This window comes from Mus caroli, unplaced genomic scaffold (genome assembly GCF_978045245.1).
Source record: "Mus caroli unplaced genomic scaffold, Mus_caroli_1 scaffold_7, whole genome shotgun sequence".
NCBI lineage: Eukaryota > Metazoa > Chordata > Mammalia > Rodentia > Muridae > Mus > Mus caroli.
In genome coordinates, this window is record NW_028227262.1 from 43,081,001 (window position 1) to 43,099,087 (window position 18,087).

Genomic DNA, 18,087 nt, shown 5'->3' on the forward strand with positions numbered 1-18,087 from the left:
GAATCTCAAAGTCATTTTGGTTTGCATTTCCTTGATGACTAAGGACAGTGAACATTTAAGTGCTTCTTGTCTATTAGCGATTCAGATGTTCAGAATTGTCTGTTTAGCGCTATACTTTACTTTTATTTTTCAACACCGAGTATTTCAACACCGAGAAATACTCGAGTATTTACTTTTATTTTTCAACACCGAGCAGCCCTGTTACACAGGGTCCAAGAACATTCAAATAAGAACTCAAATCGGAAGTTAACGATTGGTCTTCAAACATCATAGCCAACAATGACACATTTGCCCATGATCTGTCCAATATAAAACCACATCCACACCTCAGTGGCCACCAAACCATTCAGCATAGCTTCCTTAAACGTAAGGTGTTTGAAGCTACCAGTTTTAACACTTTGTATGATTTTTTTTCACACTTTGAATAGTTGTAGGGATTTCACCAGGGGTTGGGGGAACCAGCTTAACCTTGATGTAGTGCCAAAATGTGGCCAATCGAGGCTTTGAGTAAGTCACAGCAGCAGCCACCATCGATGGTGCCTTCTCTGTGAACTTATGGATAAACTTGGCCATGGTCTAAGGTGGAAGGTATGTAACCCCAAACCACCAGCTGAATGTCACCCCCATATACTTTACTTTTTTAATTGGGTTATTTGGTTGGTTGGTTGGTGTCTAATTTCTTGAGATCTTGAGAATACTAGTCCCCCATCAGATGTAGGTTTGATAAAGACATCTACCTGTTATGTAGTCTGCCATTTTGTTCTATTCACAGTGTCCTTTGCCTTACAGAGCCTTTTCAATTTCATGAGGTACAATTTATTAATTGTTGACTTTATTTCTGAGATTTTCATATTCACTTCAGGAAGTTATCTCCTATACCAATGTGTTCAAGGCTATTCAATATTTTCTCTTCTATTGTATTTTGGGTATCCAATTTTATGTTGAGGTCTTTCATTTGCTTAGACTTGTGTTTTTTGCAGGGTCATAGATATGGATCTATTTGCATTCTTTCACATGCAAACATCCAGTTAGACCAGCACCATTTGATGAAGATATTTACTTTTTTCCCCATTGTACAATTTTGGCTTCTTTGTCAAAAATCAATTATCCGTAGTTGTGTAGGTTTATTTCTAGGACTTCTATTGCATTGACCAACCTGTCTGTATATATGCCTATACCATTAGGTTTTTATTACTATTACTCTGTAGTACAACTTGAAATCCTGGATGGTGATACCTCCAGAAGTTCTTTTATTGTATAGGATTGTTTTAGCTATCCTAGTTTTTTTTTTTTTAATTTCATAGGAAGTTGAGTATTATTCTTTCAAAATCTGTAAAGAATTGTTTTGGGGGAAGCAAACTGAGAAGGGGAAAAATAGGCATCAGTGGAGGATGGAGGGAGGGAACTGGGTAGGAAAGGGGAACAGGAGAGATAAAGTGTTGGGAGGTTGGAGGGAGAGAGAACTGGGACTGGTCAGGAGAGAACATCTCTGGAACAAGCTAAAACTTAGGACAAGAGGAATTCCTCGGAATCGATAAGGGAGATCCAAACTAAGACTCTTAGCAATGGGAATATGTAACCTGAAAGGCCACCTCCTATAACCTAGGAAAATGTCCAATGGAGGGATGGAGACGCAGACCCAGCTACAAAATCTTAGACTCACAATTTGTCATGCCTTCAGGATATGCAAGGATAAAGATAGAACAGAAATTGAGGGAATGGCCAACTAATTATTGACCCAACTTTAGAATTAAACCATAAGTGAGCACTCTGCTGACACTATTAATGATATTTTCCTTTACTTGTAGACAGAAACTTAACATTACTTTTCTCTAAGAGGCTTCACCCAGGAGCTGATGGAAACAGATTCATAAACTTACAGCTAAACAGAAGGTGGACCTTGAAGAATTTTCTAGAAGAGGTGAGGAAGAATTGAAGGAGCCAAAGGGGCCACAGACACCATAAGACAACCTATAGAATCAGTCAATCTGGGTATATACATGCTCATAGAGACTGAACCACCAACCGAAAGCATGCATGGGACAGACCAAGTTCTCCTACACATATGTCACAGATGTGCAGCTTGGACTTCATGTGGGACCCCTAACATTTAGAGCAAGGGCTCTCTCTGAGTCTGTTGCAGACTTTTGGATCTCTTGTCCCTAACTGGGTTGCCCTGTCTAGGCTCAATAGGAAAAAATGTGCCTAGTCCCACTGTACCTTGATATGCCAAGGTGAATTGATATCAAGGGGAGGCCTCCCCTTCTCTTAGGAGAAATGGAGGGGGGTAGAGGGAGGTAAGAGAAGGGAGGGGACTCTGCAATCAGGATGCAAAGTACATAAATAAATTGGTAAAAATAAATAAATAAAAAGAAAATGTGTTATAGTTTCATCTATATCTAAAATATGACAAGTGATTTCCTCTACTTTTACTACATTTGCATTGTTATAATGTTAGTTATGTTTCTTAACTTATAGAACAGCTGGCTTAATTTGTTAGTCAACTATTGCCTATATGCATGAAATTGGGTCTTTATATATGTATATGTGCGGAATGGCAAGTTGGTCTCCAGTCGAGCTGAGGTCTGAACCCCGATGGTCATAATTCACCTACATGACACTGTAGGTGTTCCCTCATGCTTCTGGAACTCTGGCCCCTGCCTAAGGTACAACCTCCCACAGGCCCCACAAGAGAAGCATGATCAGTAGTCACATAAGCAATGGCCCAAGCTTCGGACCTTCAGCCTAAACTCCTTCCCAGTTACCTAGCAACAGGGAAGACCATAAAAGGGGTGCTTAGCCCCCACTTCGCTCTCTTACTCTTACTCCTTTGTTCCTGTTCCTTTACCTCTCACTTCTCTCTCCTCTTCCCTTTCTCTTTCTCTTCTTCTTTCCTCTCTCTCTCCCTCTTTCTTTTTCTCTCTAGCCCCCTCTTCTTTCTTTCCCCTATATTTCTATAATAAAGCTCTTAAATCATAAAGAGTCTCTGCTCCATCAAGACCTGCTATGCACTCTGGTCAGTGTTGGGAACTTCTTCCCTTATGCCCCTCTCCTACAACCCCGGGGCTTTAGCAAGGTAGCTGCAGGGTCTCCTGTCAGGAGCTGCCCCTTTTCCACCCCTGACTGAGTGGGTCAGGCATGCTCACCCAGGGCCAAGTGGAAAAGTGTCCCGCAGCTCTGCCTGCGTACAGAGCACAGGAACTCTGGCCGGACGTTTGGCCCCCTTTCCTTCCCCTTCTTCCCCAGGGCCTCCCGAGAGTCCCCCCTTTATTTTGTTCCCTATATGTATACCTATATATTTCTCAATTATTCAACTTTTAAATATAAACGCAAATAATATACTATATGTAATATATATATATATATATAAAAACTGTAGTATATAGATATATGCATATGCTTTCAAGTATATGTGTATACTCCATTGGACATCATGCCACTAATTTATTATAATGAACTAGTTAAGCTAACATAGATGATATCTTTGGAAACTGTGACTACTCTCTAGTACCAGTTTCTGCAACTGTATGCATGTGATCGCTGGGAAATTATAGTACTGTATTACTGTCACAGCTTCATGTTCAGGATAATAAATAACAACATTAATGAACTGTACATATTTCCTTTGAATTTTGTCCAAACATTTCAAATTTTCTAACTCAATATGATTAAGGTATATTTTTTAAACTGAAAAAAAAATTATTTGAAAAACTAAAACAAAAAATACTCCAAGACTTTCTTTTGAATTAAATCCAAAATGTAACAAAAGATGAGCATAGACATATAAGAGCAGTGAGTACTTAGAGTAAATTAAAAAAAAAACTAACATAAAATCTTCTTAGAAAAAAAGTTGGTAAGCCCAGCACACCAAAGGATAACATAAAATTTTGATGAAGACAAGGAAGTCGACATAGTAATTTAAACGGCAAAAGACCAAAGAAATCTGTGTCAGAAGCAGAAAGAGTAGAATCGCTGTTGTAGTTAAAGCAATCATTCATGTGCAGCACAGGATTTAGGTTTCAATCCTACGTAAAAGGGAGAAATACAGTGTGAAAAACAAACACTGTCAGAGGAAAGGTAAAGCATATGGAAATTTGGAGGTGAAAATTTACAGTATGTCATGCATTTACCTTAAAGAAGAAACATATAATTCTATTTGAAGCAATCGTTAAAAGAAGGGAAAGGGTGATACAAATTTCTACCTGTAAACCATAAGAATGTACCAAGCTACTCCCATGAGCTGAATTTCAAATGATTCATGCTGAAGCCTGGGCTCTTAAAGGCATCAGGGCAGGGACACTTGGTCCAAAAAGAGGAACGACTTGAATCTGCTCTTAGGCTTCTCCCTGGCAGAGTAATTGTACTTTTAGACAACTGAATAATGTCTTTAGAATTTCTATATAGTGAACGAGGGAATAAAAAAATGCTTAGTAATTTGCATGTCTTTTGAGAAGATGTATGGATGAAATATAATGGAATAACTTCATGATAAATATTGTTTAATGGAGATTATCATAAAAACCAAAGTCACTATAACTCACATCATTATTCCTAAATCCACAAGAATTATATGTATGCATTATAATAGACATTGTTATTATTTTTTCTTATATAAAGGTATAAAATAGGCAAACTACAGAAGTCTCAAACAAGATTTACTTTTGAAAAGTATCAATTTCTTCTACTAGAAGAAAAATACAATTTTGTATTACCTTCAATCTAATGTATATATATATATATATTTATATACTTATATATATACACACATATATATAAACACATATATGATAGACTATATCATTTCATTAAAATATTAAAATTAAACAAAAACAATTTATTTCAAGGATATAGAATGAAAGTCAGTAGGATACAATTTGAGGTAAATATACTGCAAACACATGAAAATGATATTTGTGCAACTGCATGGATTAATAATCCTGAATATCTAAAGAAAGGGAAAAGGAATCAATATAGATAAAATAGACCCAATCTGAGAAGGAAGACATGATGAGAGAAACTGTTACTCCTACCTAGTACCAATTTCTCCAAATCTATGTATGTGATCACTGTAAACTAAAGTACTATAATATTGTCATAGCTTCATGTTAGGAGTGATAAATAACAACATTAATGGGCTTTACATCAATAAAAATGTTTCCATCATTCAAACTTATGTTTTACACATGTGCAAGTACATTATGTGCTGAAGCAGGATAACATGAACAGAGTGACAAGTTTTGTCAACAATTAAGAGAAGGAAGACATTTTGATGAATGAATCAACTTAAAATACACTGGATATATTTGGTCAAATACAAAGTAATGTAATTGAAAATACGACATAAACCCCATTTGTCTCCATTTTAGGACTAGACCTGACATTATAAGGAAAGTCACCAGTCCCAGGAACAAGGTCACAAGTCACCAGCTCCAGGAACAGAGCAATTGTTCTCAAATATATCTCAGTTGTTATTGAACATTATGAATATATTTGCATGTATAGATAGTGGTCAGGGAAGGAGCAATTTGTACTAGGCAGGAGGAATAGTGAAGAAAAAATGAGAGGCTAGATGCACAGCATCTCTGAGGATGACTGAAGTTGGCATTTGAGTACAAGCAGCCATATGCTTTTCAGAAGTCCACCCTTTGATAACAGGAATTTTTCTACAGTTGAGAGGACCTGAAGAATGTCCACACCTACACAAAACCACTAATCATCATTGACCAAAGCTGATCTTATATCAGGAGAAGTTGAGCAATATTGGAGACCCACCATAAGGAAGGTAGTCCCCTAAAGTCATGAACCATCTGTTTTTATATGCATATAATTCATAGCTCTGCCCCTTAGTCCCTCTTTAGATGATTTACTTAATCACAAACCTCCCCTCCCTCTATCCCTTCTTCCCTTTCTCCATTCCAATCTCTCTCTTTCTCTCTCAGGTTTGAGGCTTGTGCCTATACACACATACACAAACATACACACACAAAACATCATTAACTTTATTCATGGGAAAATTAAACTTGTACTAAAGACATTTTAAGTAAATTTCTATAGACATTGAGAGTTTAAAATTGCCAAAACACCACAATACCTACTGACTTAGATAACTTCAATTGTGGCTACTCATGCAAACCCCTGAGAGAAAGAAAGTACTTCTCACTGGTCTCAAAATGAAAACCTTAATGTGAAGTATCATCACATAGGCTTTGGTAGAGAAATAAATTTTTAGATCCTACTTATACTTATAAAAGAGGGCACACTACAGGAACACAGCTACCAGCATCTGAATATGCTTTCCTGGTAGCTTTTCCTATCATACTAAAGGACCAGGCTTATTTTTATCAAAATGGTTTCTTGAATTTCAAGCCATGTTTCCTTTCCACATTTAATATCACCTTCCCCTTCCTCTCTTCTCTGTGTGTGTTTGTGTGTGTATTTTGTGTGGGGAATGGGTATAGTATCTTCTGTCTCTGTGTCTCTCTGTGTGTCTCTCTTCCTCTCTCTCTCTCTCTTTCACACACACACACACACACACACACACACACACACACACACACACAGAGACACACACACACACAAATGTGATCAAGTAAAGAAAACACTGTTTCACTTGATTTTTAAAATAAATAAATGTTGGTATAAGGAGCCAAAAGATAGCCTATTATAATTAACACATAAACTAAAGGACTAACAACAGTAATCAGCACAATTATTTCAATAGAGTTCTGCATGGCTCCTACCCAGAAGGTCCTTGTTGGGACTTCAAGGCTCTCCTTTGTCAACTCACAATTTAGCAATTTGCTTAAGTCTCTAAGAAGTACTGATAAGTATTCCTCCACCAGTGAAAAGAAGCCAGTTCACACAAAATTAGGATTTATTAAAGGCAGGTTTATTGGAAAGTTGCTCTCTGGAAAGATCTATGGTTCCAAGGATTGAAGCCAAAAGAGTCGGGGGGAGGTAAGAGAAAAGAAGTGGAGGAGGAAGAGGAGGAGGAAGAAGAAGAGGGGGAGCGAGAGAGAGAGAGAGAGAGAGAGAGAGAGAGAGAGAGAGAGAGAGAGAGAGAGAGAGAGCTACTGGACTGTCCAGATTATAGAGAGAGGAGCCTTTGGGAGAAGGGCAGCCCAAAGGCTGAGGGCAGGGTATGACTTGTGAGGACTGAGGAAACTGGAGGCCAAATCTGCTTTGATATGTAAAATATGCAGCTCTGCCCGCTGTGCTTGGTCCAAAGCCAAACAGTAAGTACTGAAAGTTCCAAAGGATCTCAAACTGAGGTGTAATAATGAGCATATTATGCTATTATGGTTCATTCATTCATTACAATGAATGAGTCAATATTAATAACGCTAATATTTACTAGAGTCACACTTGTTCTAGATTTCCTTTTATCTACTTATTCTTATTTTAATTATTTTGACGATTTCAACATAATTCTCTCATATTTTTAATTATCCCTTTATTCTAATTTCATCTCTTGCTTCTTTCCCCCATATCCTTTTCTGTCCTTCTGGCCACAGGATATTTCTTGGGCAACTGTACAGTGTTTAGGACAGTCAGCATGGCACAGTTAGATAAACCTTAACATAAGACTCAAAACTGTAATCTTGAAACACATTAATTTCCTTCTAAAACAACAAACACCCTCTAAAGCTCTAGGTCACTGGTAATTCTCTCTATCCTTGTCATGGGAGCGTTCCAGGAAGGAAGGGAATACTCAAATAAAGAACAGTCTGCTGGGAAGCATTGGCCAAAATTTACAGTATAACTCAAATATAATGATTATCATTATTGTCAAAGGTTACAGTATTAACGGCAATATTATGATTCTCACATCATTAATACAAAGCAAGAAGCCACAGATATTAATCAATTCAATCTCTAGTAAGAGGCAAGCAGCAGAATTAAGTTTGAACTTTAAAGCCCTCATCCAGGTAGAGTTCTGGATGGTATTTTATACTCCAGACTAAATTGAATAATCATTGGCTATTTTATAGCTCAAATAAAATATAAACAGATAAAATGTGTCGCCCGTTTAAAAAATACATCATACTGAATGTTAGAAGGATATTAATGTGGAATTTTCCACGGATAGATGCAGTTTTGAGCCAACCAAGTCTTCTTCTACATTTGTCAACACTTGAAAGTATTACCTGTTTTCCAAGTATAATATATATAATATAAATATTGAGTGAACCCCCCTGTTGTTACTGTGAGAGTGAAAAACACCCCAAAGGTGTTTATAAATAACTCGGAAAATCAAATCTACTTCTATAAGCACTGGTTTAATGATTCTCAATCTTTTATTTTTTTCTCTCATTAGAGTCTGAAGTACCCTCTTTCTTTTCTGCACATCACAAATTACAGTTTATTGCATAGAAAATGCTTCGGATTGCATAAATTTCACAAAGTCTGGACTATGTAGCAATTTATCATCTGTGCAAGTATACATTTTTGGCATTCTCTGCAAACTCTTCTCTGTTGCACTTCCGGCCATTGTTGATCCCAATCTACTGGCTTATTAGGGTGGGAGACTTCTCAGTGGCACTAAACTGTAGAGTCTAATGCATGTGCTATCCAGCAGAGCTTCCTTAGAGGTTAGCAGTCTCCATCTGCGCTGTCCAGAATGGAAACTACTAGATATTTGTGGCTACAGAGCACTTACATGTGGCTAATAAAACTTAGGAACTGTGCTAGAGAGATTGGTCAGTAGTTAAGAGCAGTGGCTGCCCTTGGAGAGGACCTGTTTCTCTTCCCACAACCCTCATGGTAGCTCAGAATCATCTCTAACCCTAGACCCAGGGGAGCCTCACATTCACTTCTGATCCCCATGAATATTTGTGGCACATATATATGTATGTACATTTTATATATATATATATATATATATATATATATATATATATATATATATATATATTATAATGAATATGAAGAACTTAGTTATTTTAAAATATAATTGATCTAAGCCAGGCGTGGTGGTGCACGTCTTTAATCCCAGCACTTGGGAGGCAGAGGCAGGTGGATTTCTAAGTTCAAGGCCAGCCTGATCTACAAAGTGAGTTCCAGGACAGCTGGGCTACACAGAGAAACCCTGTCTCAAAAAACCAAATACATACATACATACATACATACATACATACATACATACATACATAAAATGTAATTGATCTAAATTTACTTTGAGGACATGTAGCTAGTGGCTCCCATGTTTCGTGGTGCAGATCTCAGAGCTGTTTTACTCTGCTTTTTTAAAACTTAAAGACTGTATAAAAATATATATAAACTGCCTTTCATTACAGCGCAGTTAGTGAATTCAGGAACTTTCTCTCTGTCAATCATCCATGCATGACAACTATTATATTTTGAACACAGATATTTTTTGAGAAATCATTTTAGAAAAAAAATGAAAACAAACTTTGGGTCAAATTTTCTGATTGTTTTAAATTGGAAAAAAAACTATAATGAAATTCTGATGCCTCTCAGTTCCTTAATTGTAGTCCTTCACTTCCTAACCACTATCATAATCTGGATTCCATTTTGTAATCTGCTGCAGACTTACAGGTATAAGATTTTATACATAGAAAACTTGTGTGTGTCTTCATAGTCTAAAGTCCAATGGGGTGGGTACATATGGTCTTAGGTGATTAGGGTGATAGATGTTTGGTTTCAGACCAAACATAGTATGAGGTACTGAGTTGCATATTTTATATAATCAAAGCAGATCTGGCCTCCAGCTCCTCCCAGCATCTCTCAGTCCCTACCTGGCATATCCTATCCCCAACCCATAACTTTTCAGCACAGTGGCTGGACTATCCTTTCCCCAGAGGCTCTTCCCTATATAATTCAAATATTTTGATCTCTCTCTTCTTATTTTCTCCTTCTTTCTCTCTCTGTGGGCATGCCTTTTCTTTCTTTCTCTTCCCCATCCCCATGCCAACTCCCCTGGCCTCAATCCTTGGGGCCAGTGAACTCGCCCAAGAGCAGCTTCCCAATAAACCTTACAATATAATCTCCTCTGGTTAACCTATAAATATACTATTATCCTTAGGTTTTCATCTTAACCCTAAATATCTCCTCCTGTTTGTAATATGTAACTTAATTCGATGTAGGAATGTTTTAAAGACATCTTGTTCAATACCAGGATGGCCAATGAGTTCTATTTACTCACTGTGAGTCATTTTCCTCTACTGAGATAACATACGGCATGAAACAACACCTTAAGCAAAGACAGCCACCAAATTCTAAGAACTTACGTTTCATGTTCTCTCTTGAATAAGTTTTCTGTGTCACCAGTTCAGAGAAACCCTGAACATAGGAAACTGCCTGTGGCATCCTTATTTTTCATGGGGGGAGGGTAACTAAAATGGTCCAGGTATAAAGCAGTAATATTAGGCCAGAGAAATGGTTCAGTCATTGAGAGCTTTTGTAAAGGTCTGATTTCAAGACCCAGCACCCAAGAAACAGTTCTCAGTCATTTGTAAACCTACTTCTTGGGTATCTGGTGCCCATTTCTGATCTCTGCAGGCACAAGGCACACAGGTGGTACAATTACATAATTGTAGGCAAATACTCATACACATAAAACAAATAAACTAAAAATAAAGTTAAGACAAAAAAGCAGGGCTGAAAAGGTTTGAGTCTATGATGGTGAACACCAACAATATTTGTGGCGCTGATGTCAGGCATTTTGCAGTATTGCACTGACAAACACTGGGTGAGGGAGTCCATGCTTTTCCGGTGTGTGACTTCCTTTCCATCTTAAAATGGACTTGACCCATTAAGTGGTTGAGATATGCACAACGTTTTTAATATTTGAAAAGACACTTTGAGAGAAAACCGAGACAAGAAAACAAATAGATGTTCAAACACTGTCTCCTTTGCTGGCAGCAGTGCCCAAGGGGTAGCAGGTTTCCAAAATGAGTCTCCAGTGAAGGGGCTGACACATCTTCAGAGACCTAATTTATTCTGAATTGTTCTCAATTGCTTTCTATTTGAAAAGATGGCAGTGCTCCCAGTAGTACCTAAACAGGCTGGATCAGGGATAGTTTAGAAATATAGTCTATTAGATACAGAGTATTCAGCAGTGCAAAAGTGGCCATGATGGTGCAAACAGCAAGCATTAATTAAATACAATTTGTCAGATGTGCAACCTAAGTTTAATTTATGACTGTTGGTTTGTATTCTCTGCATGAGTATGTTGGAAATAGTTCTAAGCAGCAAATGGTATTTTTATATACTTGTTTTAACTGAGAAAATGGGGGCACAGGGGTTTAAAATAACTCGACCAAGGTCAGAAAAAAAATGGTAAGTGAAAGCAGAGGGAAGAAAACCCAGGTGGTTCACATCTATAGGTGAGGCTTTCTCTGCTGCCAACCCTCCCTTTGTCTCAAAACAATTAGATATGGACAATGAAAGTCTGCCTTAATATGGCCTTGATTATCAAGTAAACTGCAGTTTGTTTGTTTGTTTTTCTCACAAGAGGTTGTTCAAATAGAAGGAAAGAAAAGAAGAAAACATACATACATACCAAATACATAGTAAGACAGAAAGATCATTCAGATTTGCATTATATTTACATGAGGAAATCAGCTTTAAAAAGTGAATTGATTTGCCATATACAAGAGAATTCTTCAAGTTCCTGAAATTCTGACTTTTAGCACACTTCTTAAAATTTGAAAATAGAAACAACTTTTATTTCTAATTAAAACATAATGAGCATGGGAAAAATATTAACTGGAAAAATATGTAGGCACCTGTCCTGGTTTAGAAAGCACTCCAAGCAACAAAACAAAACAAAGCAAAAGCAAACAAACTAACAAACTTTGATGTAGAGTTCATACACACCATTCTTGAATGACCTTCTTTTTAATAAATAATAGATTTATTTTTCAATTGTATCTATGTGTGTGCAGGTATGTGTATGTCACTGTGGATGACCAAAGAGTCCAGAAGAGAATGTCAGAACTGTTGGAGCTGCAATTACAGTCAGGGAGAACTTGCAGACATGGGTGCTGGGCATTGATCCCAGGTCCTCTGTTTTCTCCACAGCTGAACCATTTTTCCAACAACACCTCCTCTTAAAATTCTTTTTAAAAGATTCCAAAGTAATGTAAAGAGTGTTAAATACCTCTAAGAATGAAAAAGTAGATACAACATTCCTGAATAAATGGAGAACATGCTGACGCATTAGACCAAAGCTTTTTATTGGGTACGAATGGAAGTGTGGGAACTCACAGTGTGTTAAACATTTACTTGTTCTGATCTTTCTCTTGACCTTCCCAGAAAGACTCTACACCAGCAGATGCGCAGCACATCCTAATAGAAGACAAACACTTCCACACTTAACAAAGTTTAATCTGTCAGGTAAAGGCATTGAAGAGTGATGTATTTTTTATCAGGAGTATGCATTTGCCCACAGCTGAACAGCCATTAAATGACAGCTGCAGGGACAAGCTCTATGGAAAAGAATAAAGATAAGTTTGTATTGATCACTAGAATTTCTACATTCTTAGTGGCTATTTAGACATTTTTAACACTACCACAGTTGGCTAAATTTATGGACTGGCAATATAATTAAGTCAGAAAAGATAAAGACCACTCAGAAATTGAAAGAGAATTCTACAATGGTGTATTTCCTTCCTGTAGATCAAAATCTGGAATTATAGCAGCCTCGAAAACAACTGAGGTCAAGGACTGTAAAGTCATTTCTATTCCAATTTCACATGACAGTTCCAGACTCCTAGAGTGGACATAGGAAATCAGTTCTGTCATGTAGACATACTACTCAGACACATTTTTTTTTCGTTAAAAATTTTAAGACTGGTAATCTTTGGTTATTCTTATTAGATGAATATGCAAATGATTTAGAATGTTTAGTAAAACTATTTTGTAAATATTAGGATACAAGTATTATTACTTTATATGAAAAAACCATGAAGCCTGCGTCTGAGTGTTCAGGCCACCTATCTGGGAGCCAGCTGCCAATCTGAGTAAGTCTGCATATAGGGGCACAGCCAGCATGATAACCTTAGTCTGGTCTGCTGAGCAAATGATCTGATCTCCCGGAGCTCAGGGTGGTCAGAACAGCCAAAGGGTTACAGCTCTCCAAGGAGGAAGCTAGAGCAAGACTGCTGCAGGCAGTTTGGGGCCAAGTTTGGGGTCACCAAGGCTAAAGTGGCTGCAGTCAACCTCCCTCACCTGGCTGGTTGGGCCAGGACAAGGTCCAGACAAAAGCTTTGTGAGAGAAAACTCTTCCTTGGAGTGTTACAGCTCAATAAAATGGGCATTCTCAGACAATCTTTGGTGAAATGACTTGTGCACTTTCTTCTTTGTGGATAGGACCTTATAAACATTTCAGGGTGGGTTGAGATCTACACCCAGATGCTTTCTAGTGGCTTGGTCTGAATTATTAGGGATGCCTCATCTAAATATGGAAGGACTTCAGGTGTACCTATGTGATTAATTGTCACAGTCCTCTAAGTGGGGTATCATGGTAACATGTTCCAGGAAATGGATCTGGTCAGCAGTATATGTAAATGTGTACTGTTCTCAACTTTGAGAATTGTTGGAGTTCCTGAATCTGCTCATCCCTACCATGTTTTCTCTCTGGTGGCACGGTCTACTGTTTTCAAGGTATATTATGACTGCAAGTATAGAAATGTCCTAATGGAACTCATGACTGTATAATTAGCATATGCCAATGAGAGAAGAGAAACTAACACAGAACATTTTACTTTCATTGTTATTCTTTTTTGCTAATGGAATTCCACTAATTAAAGATTTGATTGTAATTCCAACTTAGTCTTGGAGTCAATAAATGAGTCAACATTCCTTTGTAATTATGTTAAAAATTAACTTTGAATCTTGCATCTAACTTGGCCTTTCTGCTGGACACTCAGTTCTTCATATCTTATGGACAGTTTTGAACCCATATTTTGAGTTATTTCAAGGTAGTCACTGTATATGCACAGGTGCTTCAGTAAGTGGTAACCTTCTCATCTGCCCACTAAGATGATTACAAAGCTCCAGCAGAAACTGGATATGATGCTGTGGGCATCATTTTCTGGGACATATAGGAACCACAATCCAGGATTTCTGTTTAGCACCAAGAGTTTTATCTCATTCATGTAGGAAATAACATTGCTCAATTCTACAGAGTGCCATGCTCACCAAATCATCTTTAAAATTTAGCCAAATTAATCTTTCTACTTCCTTCTATGCCAGTATAGATAGAAAATAAATGACATGCCCCACATGCCAATATCTATTTCAGTTATTAAATGTTTAGAAACATGCAGGGAAAGTTTGTGGACAGGAAAACGTAATCTCACAATTGAAAGATCCCCCCCCCTTTTTATTAGGTATTTTCCTCATTTATAGTTCCAATGCTATCCCAAAAGTCCCCCATACCCTCCCCCCCCACCTCCCTACCCACCCACTCCCACGTTTTGGCCCTGGTGTTCCCCTGTACTGGGGCATATAAAGTTTGCAAGTCCAATGGGCCTCTCTTTCCAGTGATGGCCGAAAGATTAACTGAGGACTGAACTATTTTCTTTCTGTCCCTTACTATCTTATATAACTATTTAACTCTTATTCTTTTTAGTTGCACAGAAATTATCTTTGACAATAGCAATCTATTTAAGAGAAACAAAACAAAACAAAATAAAACAAAACAAAAACAAAACAAAACAAAACAAAACAAAACAAAAACATCATTCTGCATGTCTTTAACTGTCTTTCTACATATGGGTTAGAGCATTCTGGAAGGCCGTAGACTTCACATACTACATTTTTGTGTTTGCTCCCTTCTTAGCTGCAGTAGCAGCAGCAGCAGCAGCAGCAGCAGCAGTAGTAAGGCTTGTTAGAAATGCAAAATTGGGGTCCACCTAGGGTCTTCTAAATTTATGGGGCTGGTGCATAGGCATCTGTATTAACAAGCTCTCCAGGTGATTCCCAGGCACACCAGAGGCTGAGAAGCATGGAAACAGAGTTTTAATGAAGGCAATTAACATTAATTGGGAAAACACACTAGGATGGAAGTATACTTCTCTGTGGGATACTGCATCTTTACTTTCTCTTCCTTTTAAGACGGAGACTAACTTGCAATATTTAACATAGTTCCACTACTCATTTCCCAAGTCACTGAGTGTACATGTAGATTTCCACCTTTACAGACAACTAACAAATAAGTTCAAGACGTTGCTATGCAAAAAACAAGAGATCTTATGCTTTGAAGATATAGATCTTTTTTTTTTTGCTTTGATAAAGGAATGCATCTTAATTATCTTAGAATGGATTATATACATATATATATTATATATATATATATATATATATAATTAGAATGTCTACAATTTTCAAGAGGCAGTTGAAGATAATGAAATCAATTAAAATTTCTCATTTTTATAGATAAAATTAAATCATTACAGTCATTTGACATATCCAGCCTAACAAAATAATTCCATTAGAATCAAATTTTTCTCAATACAATTGTATTTGAAAACTGCACTTGTTGTTGAGTCTAAGTCTTTCAAGTGTACACATTTAGTAATAACAATAATAAGGGCTAACATTTAATGTTACATTTGGGTTTAAAAATAAGTCTATGGCATCTAGTATGTTCATCTAATATTTTCAAGTAACATTACATGTTACCCTAGTCCTAAAAGATAGCCTCTTCTTGTAGTATGATATATAAGCAATACCCCCTCCCTTCTCTCCCTGTCTCTCTCTCTCTCTCTCTCTCTCTCTCTCTCTCTCTCTCTCTCTCTCTCTCTCACTCTCTCTCTCTCTCTCTCGCTGTTGGTGTTATTTTTTGCTATTTCCACCTTGGATTAAGAGATATTGGAAGTGCTGGAAGCTTTTCTGTGTGGGAAAATGAACTTATAAGTAGCCAAAAATCTGGGAAAGAGCAAATAAATTATTGTAAATTTATTACTAGGAACACACAAGACTTTTTATATCCCAAGTAAAGAATGCATGCTTGTATACAGGTTTTGAATATAAATTAAACCTATAAAGAAAACATTGCCCAACATTTTTATTATGCTTACCTTGATAGTATAGTGGATAATATTACAAGTCTATAAATTTGCAGGCTATAAAATGAAGTATCTGCAGTCAAACATTTGTAGAACAAAAGTAATAATACATGCTTTAAAAATTGGATATGGAAATTTTCTTTTCTGAACTGTGATACCTTTTATGTCTTTGTATATACATGAGAGGAAGTGATTTATTAATTATCAGTTCTATTAATTAGACTGTTATATTACTCATTGTAAGACTCCCTTAAGAATTATAAAACCATTAATAGTAACGTGCATATTTTAAAAATCTACAACAAAGAATTGAATATCAGTAAATAGAGATATTGACTAATTCATGGTGACTTCCACAACTTATCAATCCCAAAGCAAACTTCATACTTGTAGGGTTTTGGATACTCAGTGTCCAAGGTATGTTGTGTGTTGCTGTGGTCAAGTTCTTCATGAAATAATAAGAGTCTTCCATAGCGCTAGCAATATGCCAATTTTGATTAGAGAATAGCAGAACTTAGTTAGATGTAACAACACATTTAGTAGGCTGTAAGACCTTCCTTGTTTTATTTCATAAAATGAAAGTGGATGCGATAATAAATCATTCATCTAAACAGCTTGAGAAACAACTACTGCCCCAAATGTCCTTCTTCCCTGACAGTTTTTCCTCCCCATCTTCTTATTAATATTCCTCCCCTTTCCTTCTTCTTTTCTCTCTACTCCAGTGATGACATTTAACCCAGTGATTTAGTTAGTTCTTGGGATTCTCAAAATAATCTCTGAGGAGATAGTTCATGAGTATTCTTTTGTTGCCAGCAGCCATACATTCATTGTTTGTTTGTTTGTTAGTAGAAAGCCAAGAGGGAGATTGTCAGCAAGAACACAATTATTCCATATAGAAATTTTAAGACAAGTTATTCTAGAGTGTTGTACTACTTTGCACTTTGTAACTTGATGAACACCTATGCCCACACTTTGTCTTATAAACCATCTTTACCCATGAAATACAGTGTGTGTGAGGTGATGGTTCACTGTTAGATGGCTGACATTCCCATCAATAAGAGTGGGTTGAGCAGCATGCTTTCCCATACTCACTTACCATTCACTTTATGTAGCTCCATCTCTGCTGGTGGTATTTGCCTCTTTTCTGTAAAATGTCTTTTTCTCACTGAGTTAAAAAATTATGTATATATAATATTACAGTTATAATAATAAAATTATATTTACTATATATATAATTTATATATATATTAACATAACCTGTATAACACTCTTTATTGTTTGGGTATTCTGTAAATATTTCTCAGTTGTATCACCTTTTGATAAAATGTTATATAGAAGCAAACTTATGTTTTGAGTCATATTCAAATTTTATATTTTTTTTTTGTGCCTTACCTCTAGATCAAAACAGTCTTCCTTTTCTTGTTGTGTTTTGATGCCAGAGTCATACCATGTTTCCAGGCTGTCATGAAACTCCATCTACAGACTAAGTGTCTTAAAATCTGGGATCACAGGCACATAAAACTACACCAGCTAGATCGAACTATTTCTTGACAGTTGTGTAGCTGCTCTCTTCTATGGGCAATGTGTGGATCTTTTGACTGAAGCAGGAATTCATCACATATCCATTTACCTTCCGTACATCATTACTGTGTGATGGTTCATACTATCCTTTGCCATTTCTCCATTTCTAAATAAATATTGATCCTTTAACGGAGTCTTTATTTTGCTAAGCTGGTCAATTTTCATTCCCCAACATTCCTGCTGCACATCTTACATGCTTATGACTTCATAATAAATGCTAATTGATTAGGCAAACCTTTTACCTAATATGTTGTGTTCAAATTGACTTGGTTATCTCTGGCCTTTTATTTACTCACACAAATGTATTATCTTTTTAATAAAAAATCTATATTATTTTTTGAGTGGCATTTTCTTGATCTATAATTTCATTTAAAGGTGGAGTTTTTATGGATAGCTAAGAAGTTGTATGTAATTATTTTATCTAGGCTTTTTTAATATTTGAAAGGTTTTTTTTTAACTTGTAGAGAAT

General features: G+C 36.6%; 1 pseudogene; it reads right to left on the reverse strand.

The window, feature by feature from the left end:
• Nucleotides 1-260: 260 nt before the first annotated feature.
• Nucleotides 261-573, reverse strand: LOC110295563 (ATP synthase F(0) complex subunit g, mitochondrial pseudogene; annotated as a pseudogene).
• Nucleotides 574-18,087: the final 17,514 nt, after the last annotated feature.